Here is a 12,336-nt window from a genome sequence, read left to right as displayed (position 1 = left end):
CAATAATATAATTCTGCAAGAGTTTGCATTCTGTAAACTGAAGGATGTAAAGGTATCAGAAACTTTAGTACAGGTCTACCATGCCAGTAAATCTGTTCGGAGAGGCACAAGTGAGAGCAATTGAACAAGAGACAGTTTTGGATGTTCTACTCTATGACCAACAAAAGAGTATTTTCAGAGTTTTCTTTGGAGACACAACTAATAAAGACACAGGGAGTTTACTAGAATTATGCGCTGTGAAATAATCGAAACCAAGACAAAACAGAAAATTTTCAATTCAGTTTTCAACACCCCTGAGAGCAGTTTTAAAATAACTAAGTAATATAGAAGTACAAATTCTGAAATCTTAGCACTTATTCTCCCAGATACTTCAGCTGTTTGTAGAATGTCTGTAATGATTTTGGTGAGAAGGACGAAGGAGCAGACATTCTACAACTTCCCTCTTGTCCCTCAATAATAATTAGACCTTAAAACAATTATTTGTGACTAGACACTTGCTACTTTACCACGTATTTTTAAGGGGAAAACAGACATATTGTGGAAACTAGCTTATAAAAAAAAATTCAAAGCATATTATTGTTTCATGTGAACAAATTACTACTCTGCATTACAGATATGCAGAACTAAAGGAAAAAAAAACAGGTGGAAAAAAGGTGTCTAAAGTAAACATTTGTAAGACATTCTGTGAATAAAAGAGGATGCATAATTTACTTCAGCCTCGGGGTAGCTATAAATTATATTCAGACAAATCACTATTTGTTCTTTTATTGCAGCAAAAAAAATCTCCTAGCAACTATCTTGTCTTACTGTATCTTTAGTTAATATACAGAACAAGTTTTCTTAGAAGAAAATACAAATACAAATGGATGACAAAGATCTTTATCTTTTCTGGCAAAGCCCGTAAGGAAAAATCATTAATTATCACTTGAAAGAAAAAAAAAAAGCTTTAGTTGCTCATACTCCTGACTATTTAGACAAAATAGTAGAAAGGTAAGGTTTAACTTACTGTGTCAAGAAACAGCAACAGAGGAGGAAATTAGGTCAGTATTAAAATATGTAAAAAATAAAGGCTGAAATAAAATATTTGAATCATTATTTAGAAAAATAAGAAAACATAACTATAAGTTATTGGTAGAGTATGCCTTCGAAAAACAAATATTCATAGTGAATTGTGTGTATTTGTTACAGATCAATGGACTAACAAGGAAATTTTTCACATCAATTCTTGAAGTATTAAAAACCAGAAGATACTGTATTCATGAGGGACTTAACAATAAACATTTTGAAACCCATTAGGTAATGAAGACAGTAAAATGTGAAAGTAGTTCCTAGAATACAGAGAAGACAGCTTTATGATGCAGAAAGTAGAAAATCCATCCAGAGGAGAAACTGTCTTGGATCCACTTCTTCAATAGGGAGGAACTAATTAAGGACGTGAATATAATACAGAGATACTTGCATTTACTTACCATATGTACATGACTGTGAGAAAGGAAATTCTGTTGAAGAAACTGAAGGAACATGGCACAGCAAAGAAAAGGTATGCAGACTAGAATACATATGTCAAACTACCAAACTTCTGGGGAAAACTAAGTATAAAAGTTCTAGGAATGTGTAAAAAGTTATAATGTGCAGCAATTATGTTTGCACATGATTGACAATGCAGTATTAGAGGCCATCAGTAGCAATTAGCTACTAAGTTGTTTCTGTCCTGTAATCTACAGTACTGTGTTGATACGGTAAAGTTAGCTGACAGTGGTCTCACTGGAAAAAGGCTAGTCAGATTATGAAGCATGATCTAAACTAATTTAACTGGTATTGTAATTTAAGATGGTATCTTTAAAAAAATACAAAATACGTTGTCTACACTGTACATAGAATGCAATGTAAAAACACTTCCTAATGTTGTCTGTCCCTAAATAGGATGAAGATGGAAACAGAATAACACAGAACTGTAGATTCTGGAGCTGTGTAGGGCATTGGAGTAGTGCCTTCTACAAAGAGATCCTTATAACACCTTCTAGTCTTTGGAAAATTTTCTGGGTAATCTCTATCTAAAACTTAGTCTACTTTACCAAAACTAAGTATAGTCACACAGGACAATGAAATATGGAAGTCAGTTTATAATCATGTGGTACTATTAATTAACATCATAACCATGATATTTGATGGAGTGAATATTATCCAAACGAAGATATAGACTAGCCTATGCAGTGCAGTTGTGGAGTATGACTATGCAATTATTCAGTGTGACTAAGGAGTTTTGATAGCTATTCCCCTCCTTCATCCAGTATAACTGTTATACTCTTACCAACAGCACAGATGATTCTCATCTGTTACTGATCTATTCACTGTCATCACTCCAGGCAGGACTGAGACAGTGAGTCCAACTAATAGGACTCAAAAAAAAGTAGTAAAGATCTGATTGTGGATTCAAGAGATAGGTACATTTTTAATTCAAGTTTTAACCAATTCCATGATTGTGACAAAGTTATATAGGATCATAAGGAAATTTGAGTTGGAAGGGACGTCAGGTCATCTGAGTACAATGCATATCTCACAGTGGAGTCACCTGTGAGGTCAGATCTCAGGATTCAATCAGATCTTGAAAATAACCAGGGATGGAGACTACACAGTCTTCCAGAACAACCTATTTCCCTATTAAACTGACCTCACGATGACTAAGTTTTCCCATAAAATCAGGATCAACCTTTCTTTTTCCAAACTAAGTCTGTTTTATTTGTTCAGCCACCATGCATCACTGTGAAAAGCATGTCTCTGCTTGCTTGGTCTCACAAGTCTCACAAGCTTTCACAGGCTGCTGTCACCTCTTTGTGTCTCTTTCAGACTCTCCTTACATATCTAGAACAATCATCTTGGTTGTTCTTCTCTAAACTTGCTCCAGTTTATGAATGCCTTATCATGGAGGCCCAAATCTGGACAGAATCCAGAAGTGATATAATTAATATTGATTAGATGTGAATAATCACACCCCTCAATCTTCTGACTGTTCTCCTGCCCACACAATGCAGTACATTGCTTTGCTTTTTCCTGCAAGGACTTACCATGAACTCCTGCTAAGCTCACACTGCCAACCCCTCAGGCACTTCAATGAAGCTGCTCCTGTTGTGACCCGACTCTGAGCTACCCTGGGTCGAGTACAAAGGTCAGAAGGTTTGAGATCCTCTTTGGGTCAATAAAGGTGAAACCACACCAAATGATAGTTAAAATATTTGTATTTCATTATGATAACTAGGTCTGTACCTGTATATTTGAAATTTATTGGCAGTAAGCTGTGATGATACACCTGAAAAGAGTGAGAAAAAGAGAAAAAGATATGAAAATAAAGATCTAGAGATATCACCACATTTAGATCTAGTGATACAGTCAGGGTTGTTCCTCAGTTGGTGGGTGTGCACCTGAACTAGCAGACTTCTCCCTTTTATTTGATTGTGGTTCAGACAAGGAGGAACTCAGTCACTAGCTGTAAATGAGCCTGGGGTCTTGGGTGTTTGTCAGGCCCCCCTCCAAAGTTGTGATCAAGATATAGCCCCTGCTCAGGCCCTGTGACTCATTCCTCCAGTCTCTTGAGGTCCATCTGGATGGCAGCTGTGGCCTTGAGCTTTTTACCTGCATCTCCCAATTCAGTGCCACCTGCAAACTTACTATCATGCTTCTCTTCCTTCAAATGAGTGAACTCATTGAAAGAGCTGTCTTTTGTATGGCTTTATGTCAGGTGCCTGGCTAAAGCATCTTAGTGGGTCATTTTGTCAGAAGCCTCAGGTCTTTCCTGTTATATCACAAATGACCACTGAGGATTAAGTACCCAATTTTATACTGTGTGGACAGACATTTGTTCTGCAATTCAGTTCTTAGCTAAATCATTTACACTAAACAGGGTGAGAGATGGACTGTGAAAAGAATGGCCATTCAGAGGGCATAGATAGGGTGAAATATGAAGACTAGATATTTACTCCAGCTTTGCAAAGAAAACTTTTGTAGACTCCATCACAATTTTTTTTTTTAAATCTTGAATAATTTACTGAGCAGTAAGTTCATGATGTCTTCTTATTTAAATCATTTTTTTTTATTACTCTTAACCCATGATGTTTTAACCCTGTCAAAAATCTGACCTCATTACTCAGCTGGTTTGACTAGCTAATCTGGAAGAGCAAATCTGGCAGAAAAGAAAGTGAAAAAAATCAGCCATTTTTCATTTTTTTCGCCTCAAGCATGTAACTATGAATGATTCATAGCACTTCTTGCTCTCTGACAGAATCATTATTAAAAGTTTATTTAATTATCAATACTGTGCTCTATTCTATTAAGAAAATCATATTTTATATTGACTATTGCTTGTGAATGAAGTTATCAGTGTCATTCAATCCACTTGAAATCCTGAACATCTGTTTCATTAAGCTGATAGAATTTGTTATTGACATATTTAATGCAATATATTTTCCAAGGGCATATTGGCAGTTTTGCCATGTGTTGATACTTTGGCTTAAGCTTTAGGTGTTAGGCTTAAAAACACTGAGAAACTGTACTGCAGTGCCCACTTCAGTAGTGCTAGATTAATTTATTGCATTGTTATTTTTGTTGCAAATTCATGAAAAAAAAACACAATAGCAGCATGTAAATTATATCTAGTACAAAATAAAGGGATTTATTATCTGCTATTAATGTCAGTTGTTTCCACTTTGTCTAAATACATTAAAAACATATTATGATATTATGGATATTAGGCAAACTCTAAAATTAACATATTTTAATGCATGCTTTTATTTTTTTTCTTCATTCTATTTCAGATTAAAATCCATTCCCAATACAAATGTTTTATCTCTTTTGTGCTGGAAATTGAATTCTCCATTATAGAAGGTAGAAGTTTAATAGGAATATTATAAACATTCCAAAATAGAGACTTTTTTTCCCTATTTAAGATTGTTGTCATGCTCAAATGATATTTTATTCTTATTATTCTCAATAGTTCTATGTTGAAATATACTCATGCAAATAATTGACTTTTTCTAAACTGAATCTTCAAATATAATCCAGAGTCTTTTTTTAAAATCATGCGGTACACTTACAAAATAATACATGTATTTATTTACTTATTTTAAATAAACAAAGCACAAAGAAATCAATGGCCTTTTTTTTTACTTCACTGAACAAGTTCTCATGATGTTTTCAGTTGCCAAAATTGTTTTCAATATAAGGAATTAATATTTGTCGATATTTAATGCTGTTATGCATGTCAAGTCAAATTTTGTACCTTACTATTAAGTACTTTTTTTGTGTTTTCAATGGTTTACGGGCAGGTTTGGTCCATTTCTGTAACAATTGGTGCAGGTTATCCCCAGACCCACGCCCCAGGAAAGGGGAAGGGGGAAAGGAAAAAGGAAAAGGGAGATGGGCCTAGAAACAAAACAGCGGCAACGATCTGAGGAGGAAAGCTAATTTACTAAATAAGATATCAGAAAGCAAAATAACACAATGTAATACAATATAATTGGAATTAAAGCTTATAAATCAAATAAAATGAGCAAGAGAGAGTGTCCGATAAACCGAAGGCCTTACGCTAACGCTGAAGGTGAGATGGCAGCGAGCACCCACTGCTGTCGATCCCAAAGGAAAGAGTTGTGTCTCGTGACACGCAAAGAGTTTTTATCTTTCCCTCTGAGCAGAAAAACATAAAAATACAAAACAACGTAAAATCCTCTGGGGAACGTGGTTCTTCTCTTCTGAGACAGGTATACCCATAACTTTCGCTGATCCACAGACCTGGAGCATTACCTCTTTAACTCTTAATGCACTATATGTTTTTATGATGTGGAATATCAATACCAAAAATCATAAAACCATGACACCTGTTTATTGTGTTATCATAAAGATGATGCTATTTTAATTCAGGAAAATGCAGAAAGGTAAGTATTTCTGATATTTTGAAATGATTACTCATTTCAAGTATTCTGAGTTTTGCTTTTTCAGAAAGTTTAATTTTATTACGACAACTTTGAAAGTATATAAAATGATTTGCTATAGAAATACAGGTAGAGAAATGCAGGTCTCGAAAATGTATCAAGTGGTTTCCAAACAATTAGTCTAGTAACTGGCAGAAACATAAGACTTTCTTTTAACTGAACAAGTAAGTCTCATGATCAATCAAGCAAACACCTTTTAAATATAACAGGGTAAGTTTGCAAATAGTGATAAATATATATGCAGCTAGAAACACATACAACTTAATTTAATCACAATAGCCTTGTTCAGTAAAAATCAAGCAATAATTATAAGAACTATTTGATAGATTGTTCCCTGAATTGTCATCTTTATTCCTCTGGGCCTACTGAGGAATGAAAATATCACTTGAAGACATTTTTCATTAGAATGCTCAAATTTTTCTACAGTACCCACCCAACCTCAGCAGATGAGATAACTCTTTCCCTCAATGACTATTTACTGTATTCCTGACCAGAAGCTGGGAGAAAAATTTCCATCAGAAAGAAATTGCTTTATGGAACTGTACAAGTATGAGACATACTATCAGAAATGTGCAGAAAGGTTGTTTTAAAAGCTTCAAGCCAAGATAACTAAGAGAATTAAAAAAAAAAAAAAAGAGAATAAAAGTGATGGGAACTTGACTTCAGGACTTCTAAAAGCTAAATTAATAATACAATCCTTGTCTACGGAGACAATCTTTACTCAAGCATTGGAACAGTGACTGTTTATAGGCTAATTTAGCATCTCACAAATAAAACTATCAATAAATTCTCATTTTAGTTCTTACTTGAACAGAGATTTTTCTGTTTGAAGTCCCTTTCCATCTAGTATGGAGACTTCCGTAAATAAGTGTTCCTGTTTGTGTGTTCAAAAAAAATCTCAAATTACCATAAATTTGAAATATTGTAACTAATGCCATCAACATAAGACATGAAGTGGATATATTTTCCTGTTTCTCAATATCTTAACAGAATGTAAAAATTCAAAGCAGAAAATGAATATAAGCCAAAAAAGTTCAGAACACCACAAACACTACAGCTCTAGTTTACACATACTACAACATAAAATAATGAGTAGAATATTATTAAATGATAATCACTAACACTGGAAAGAAGTATCTCAAAATTATTAATTCCACTTGTCCCTCAAAACAGAAAATTTTATTTCTTCTCCTGTCATCTCAAGCTTACTAAGCTCATCACAAGAACCAAACATACAGGAAACTGATGTCATCCAGGTCTTATCAGAACAACATCTGGCATCCTGACAATACCATCAACCCGTCTATCCCAAACGTAACATCAAAATTCATGAATCAAACATATGCTTTCTCTCAATGGAACTTCATTCGCTATGTCTAGAGCCACATGCAGGGGAAGAAATTTGACCACTGTGCATCAAAATGGATTTGCCAGGACAACTAATAAAGCTCAGTGGGAGAATATTTTTAATAGAATAGCCATTTCCCAATCTATTCATTTTGATGCTCTAAAACTGCAAAACACCGGCAAAGATAATAAGCCTTGGAATTAAAATTGTGACTCTGAACTGTACTGCAAATCACAGACTAAGTTGTAAATCTGTTTTTTCTTATACATTGAAGGTTTGTCCTGTTACGTTACTGGATCATACTTTTTCTCTTATACCTGTTAACTATTTTTCCCTTGGAAACCCTTCAGTGTAGATCTTTAGCTTAAACTTGTTCTTTTAAACTGCGATTTATTTTGTTTGTTGATTTTTATTTATTTTTATTTTTATTTTTTAATATTGGGAAATAAGTGAATTATAAATTCTGTCTGCCAAATCTAGAGACTTAATCTGATGCATGAGATGTTGTTACTTTTCTCATACATATACCATATATATACCCATTATACAGAGCTTTTACAGTACTGACAGTTATTGTGTACCACTAACAATTTGAAAAGAAGAGAAGATATCAAGAAACATCTGTTGGAGACTAGCCAGTGGGTAACGTCATAGAGTACTGGTTCTCAGCATGAAGAATGATATCCAATTTCTTATCTGAAAACAGAAGTGGCTTCTATTGCAGCATTTGAATGTTTGTTCCAATGAGTAAGTTTTTGAATTTATTTATATCTTTTATTGTTGTGCAAAAAGTTAGTAGAATCCTCGTGTGAAAGAGGAATAGAGAAAGAAAGAAATTCTTACCTCATGTTATTACTCTCTGAATTAATGCATCTTCCGAGACATCTGCTCCCTCTCCCCACCATCTCCCACTTTTGCTTCCAGTAGAAAATGCAAAACCCCCCTTTCAGTCATTCATAGTGCATGGACAGCTTTGAGAAGTGAATATTCCTGGTGCCACCAAGCAGCAGCCTCAAGAATGGAATCATGAAACTGATGGGATGGATGGAGAGTTGCAAATGAAAGGTGATCAAGGATTCAGCTGACAGTTAACTATTTTCTCCTGACTGCAGCTCATGATTCTGTGATCCTGTGTGCCTAATAGTTCCACTTGCTAGTTCAGAAGTTTAGAAAGTGGATGAACAATATAACTTCCCTCCTTAGTATGGTCCGCACAGTTCTTTGATTCATCAGTTTTCCCTGGAGACAACAGTAACCCTCCAAAGCCATTATTTATTATCCATATTTCTGTGTCCGTGAAGAAGCTTTCATAATCTTAGCCCTTGCAGTTTTCAACTGCAGTATTTTTTTTTTAATCTTTTACTAAGATCAGGGCCTGGATTTGCTATCAGAAATGGATTTATGTTAAAAATTCGTTTATGTGTTATCAGAAAAAATTAACAGAAACAAAATCTAAAAAACAACAAATGATATCTTTAAGTAAAGAATGTTTCAAAATGACAGAATTTACAGACTGATTTTGTTTCTTCTTTGCCTGAACTTCATGTCTTTTTTGTCTTCCTTCATAGCCATTACACAGTAGAACTCAGATGCAGCCCACTGAGAGCATTAATTGTGTTTCAAAATAACTAGGGTGTTTAGAGATGATCTTTAAAATTCCCCCAAAGAGAAAAAAAAGTGATAAACAGTCTGCATCAATATAATAAAACCAATGAATGTATGGCCAGATATTTTCTGTCCATGACACAAAATATTACTTACATGCATTCATCTGTTTCTTTTGGCAACATTTAACTAAAATCTGAGTTTTATGAGGGTATAATGAAAATATATAAGATGTTCCCAAAACAATCTGACTTCAGCATTCTGAAAATAAATTTTTCTGTTGTACCAATGCTTCTTTGAAAGTAATGACTCCAATTTCATTAGGTTGGCCTACGAATTCAGAGGTGGATGTAGGTGGTATGGCAGCTGAGGTTGAATCTTCCCATCAATATTCAATTGCTTTTTGTTACTGTGTGACAGATGGCAGCAGAGGGGCACTATAACAAAATGACGTCTGACATAGAAGTGTGTATAAATAAAAGATGTGTCACTGAATTCCTACATACAGGAAAAAATGCACACATTTGCATTCATCAACACTTGCCAAATGTTTTTGGAGACCCAATAGTTGATACCAGCACAGTGAGGCTGTGGTGCTGTGTTTCAGCTGTGGTGACAGTGATGTAGAAGACAAGTCTCATTCTAGATGGCCATGAAGATTTTTATGAGTGTGGTATACAGGCTCCTGTGCAAAAAATACATATCTAATATTGCTGACTGCCTTGAAAAATAGTGTTTTTTTAAACTGAGAGTGAAGTCTATCAAATAGTGTTATTATGCTTTTTCTATCTGTTGTAGTTACCATGGAAATAAATAGGAGGCATTACTTTTGCAGCAACCTATTTAGCAACATAATTAGCACAAACAAATTATATCTGTTAGCCAGTTATCAGTGTTAGCCAGTGAAGTCTCAATCTCTCTTTCTTTCTCCTTTGCTCATAAAATTTTCTTTGTACTAAATATGAATAAATTATCAATCCTATAGGAACCGCTATCGTCTATTGTTATATGATATTGATATGCTTTACTAGAACAATCGAGTTGATGGTTGGTACTGCAAGCTACAGCTAGCATCACGTGTAAAGTTAGCTTAGTGGTACATTATGTGTAGCATAGTTGTGAACCTGTTAATTTCAGGAAAATCCATCAATATATTAGCAGAAGTAACTGAATCACTTTGCTTCGTTGGAGATTGTCTAACTGTATCATAAACAACAGGAATGTTACAAAGTCTTCCTACTGAGATGTTCAGAGCTCAGTTGAGCCGTCCAGAATGCCAATTGGCAACCTGCAGAGTTAAAAATTCATTAACTCTCAGAAAGCAAATATAATCTCATTTTTAATGTTAAAAAATGGGTAACTATTGTACTTCTTATATAAGTAAGTAATGATTTTTGAGAGCAGATAGAAATGGTTTAAATGTGCCTGACAAACAACAACAAAAAACAACCAAACAACAAAACAAACAGAAAAACAACAATGTTAAAGCACGTGTAGATCAGTGCCAATTTACTTCAACAGATCCCAAAGGAAATAAGCGGTCAGTCACATAAAGACCTAATAGAGCTGGTAGCTATAACCTATCGGAAGTATCTTAGAAGTGACATATAAACAGACAGATAGTGGTAACTTGTGCCATTAAGTCAAAATCAAAGATGACATGGATCAATACTTTTCTCCTTCTTCCTTCTAAAACTAAAACCTTAACCACAGTTGTTTGTTTTTTTCAATGATAATATATTAATTAATTGAGTTGTTATGAAACTGCAATTCTGATAAAGGAGAACATTAATTTGGTCAGGATTTCAGGGATCAATAATACTGAAGAAGATAAACTCTGGAGATATTTCTCAGATGTTTTTCATTTGGAAATGGAGGGGAAGGGAAGGAAATGGAAGAGAAGGGAAGAGAAGGGAAGGGAAGGGGAGGGAAGGGGAGGGGATAGAAGAGGGGCTGGGGGGGAAGTGAGGGAAGGGGAGAAGAGGAGAGGAGAGATGAAAAGAAAGTAAAAAAAAAAGTGATGCACAATGCATTTGTTTACCACCAGAATTATTTTTTGAAAGTAAATTCATTTGTGAATTAAGATTTTCAAGGATGAAGTCCAGGAAGAGTAAAATTTCACAAAAAAATATCCCTGATTAATACTTTCAGAACTTGTAAAAAATCTGCAACTAATTGCATCAGTTTAACAAAAACAAAACAAGCAAACAAAAAAACCCAAAAAACAAAAAAACATGATCAGATATACCACTACTGAAGTGTTTGTTTTTTTTACCATTCTAATCAAGAATTGGAAAAAAAATTGCTAGAGTTGTTCTGATACTAATGCTTCTTATTTATTTGTATTAAAGAAGAGAATAACACTATTTGACAGAGCACATTCTTAGCTAGAAAACGTTATTTTCAACTTTGACACCACCATTAATTATGCATTTTCACTAATGATGAACAAGAGTCTGCATGCTGTGCTCACTGAAATCTAGACCAGCAGAGGCAACTCCCTGTTTTACAGTTCCTATGATGGTGTCATTGCTAGGAAAGTGTCCATATTTCATTGGTTCAAACAGATGGAATTCAGAAAACATCAAATCCTGACTATATGGTGGGTGTGATGGGACAGCCTGGCCAAGACTTGCAGTGTGCTCCAAGGTCGTCAAACTGGGATGGGGCCTGGAGTTATCATTTTACAGGAGAAAGGTTGTTTTATTCTCTGGCCTGTCTCTGGGAGTGTTTCAATGTAGCAGTCAGAGATGATGATTTATCCAGATTCCAGGGAATCCAGAAGGATAACTCCTTTTCCACCCCAAAAGACAGTTCACATCACTTGATCTGCTGAAGGCTGCACCTTGAACTTTTTCCTTGTCAGTGGTTTACAGGCCAGTTTGGCCCAGTTCTGTGACTGATAGGGAGGGGGATCCATAGACCCATGCCCTGGGAAAGGGGGAAAAAAGAGAGGATACAGAGATGGACCTAAAGAAAACAAAACAGCAGTAATGATCCAAGGCGGAAATGTAATTTACTAAATAAGATATCAGAACGCAAAAATGACACAATATAATTGGAATTGAAGCTAATAAATAAAATGAGAGAAAGAGTGTCTGAAACCGAAGGTTTTACACTAAAGCTGAAGGCGAGATAGCTAGGGAACCTTCACTACTGAGAAGAACAGCAAAAGAGGAAGTATCTGGGACTTGCGTACAATTTTATCTTTCCCTGGGTGGAAAACAAGAGCATGAAGTCCTCTAGGGTATGTAGCTATTCTTTTCTGAGAGCCAAGTACCCAGAATTCAGCAGTCAACAGACTTAGAGCGTTAACTCTTTAACTCCCAGTGCCTCACACGGTGCTATGATGTGGCCTACTGATAACAGAAATCATAAAACCATGACATACCTTGATGGTGA

Source organism: Cyrtonyx montezumae, unplaced genomic scaffold (assembly GCF_038088225.1).
Source record: "Cyrtonyx montezumae isolate F1298 unplaced genomic scaffold, pur_monq_1.0 scaffold_14, whole genome shotgun sequence".
NCBI classification, from domain to species: Eukaryota; Metazoa; Chordata; class Aves; order Galliformes; family Odontophoridae; genus Cyrtonyx; species Cyrtonyx montezumae.
The sequence above is the reverse complement of the archived record's forward strand: the minus strand, read 5'-3'. Positions refer to the sequence as shown.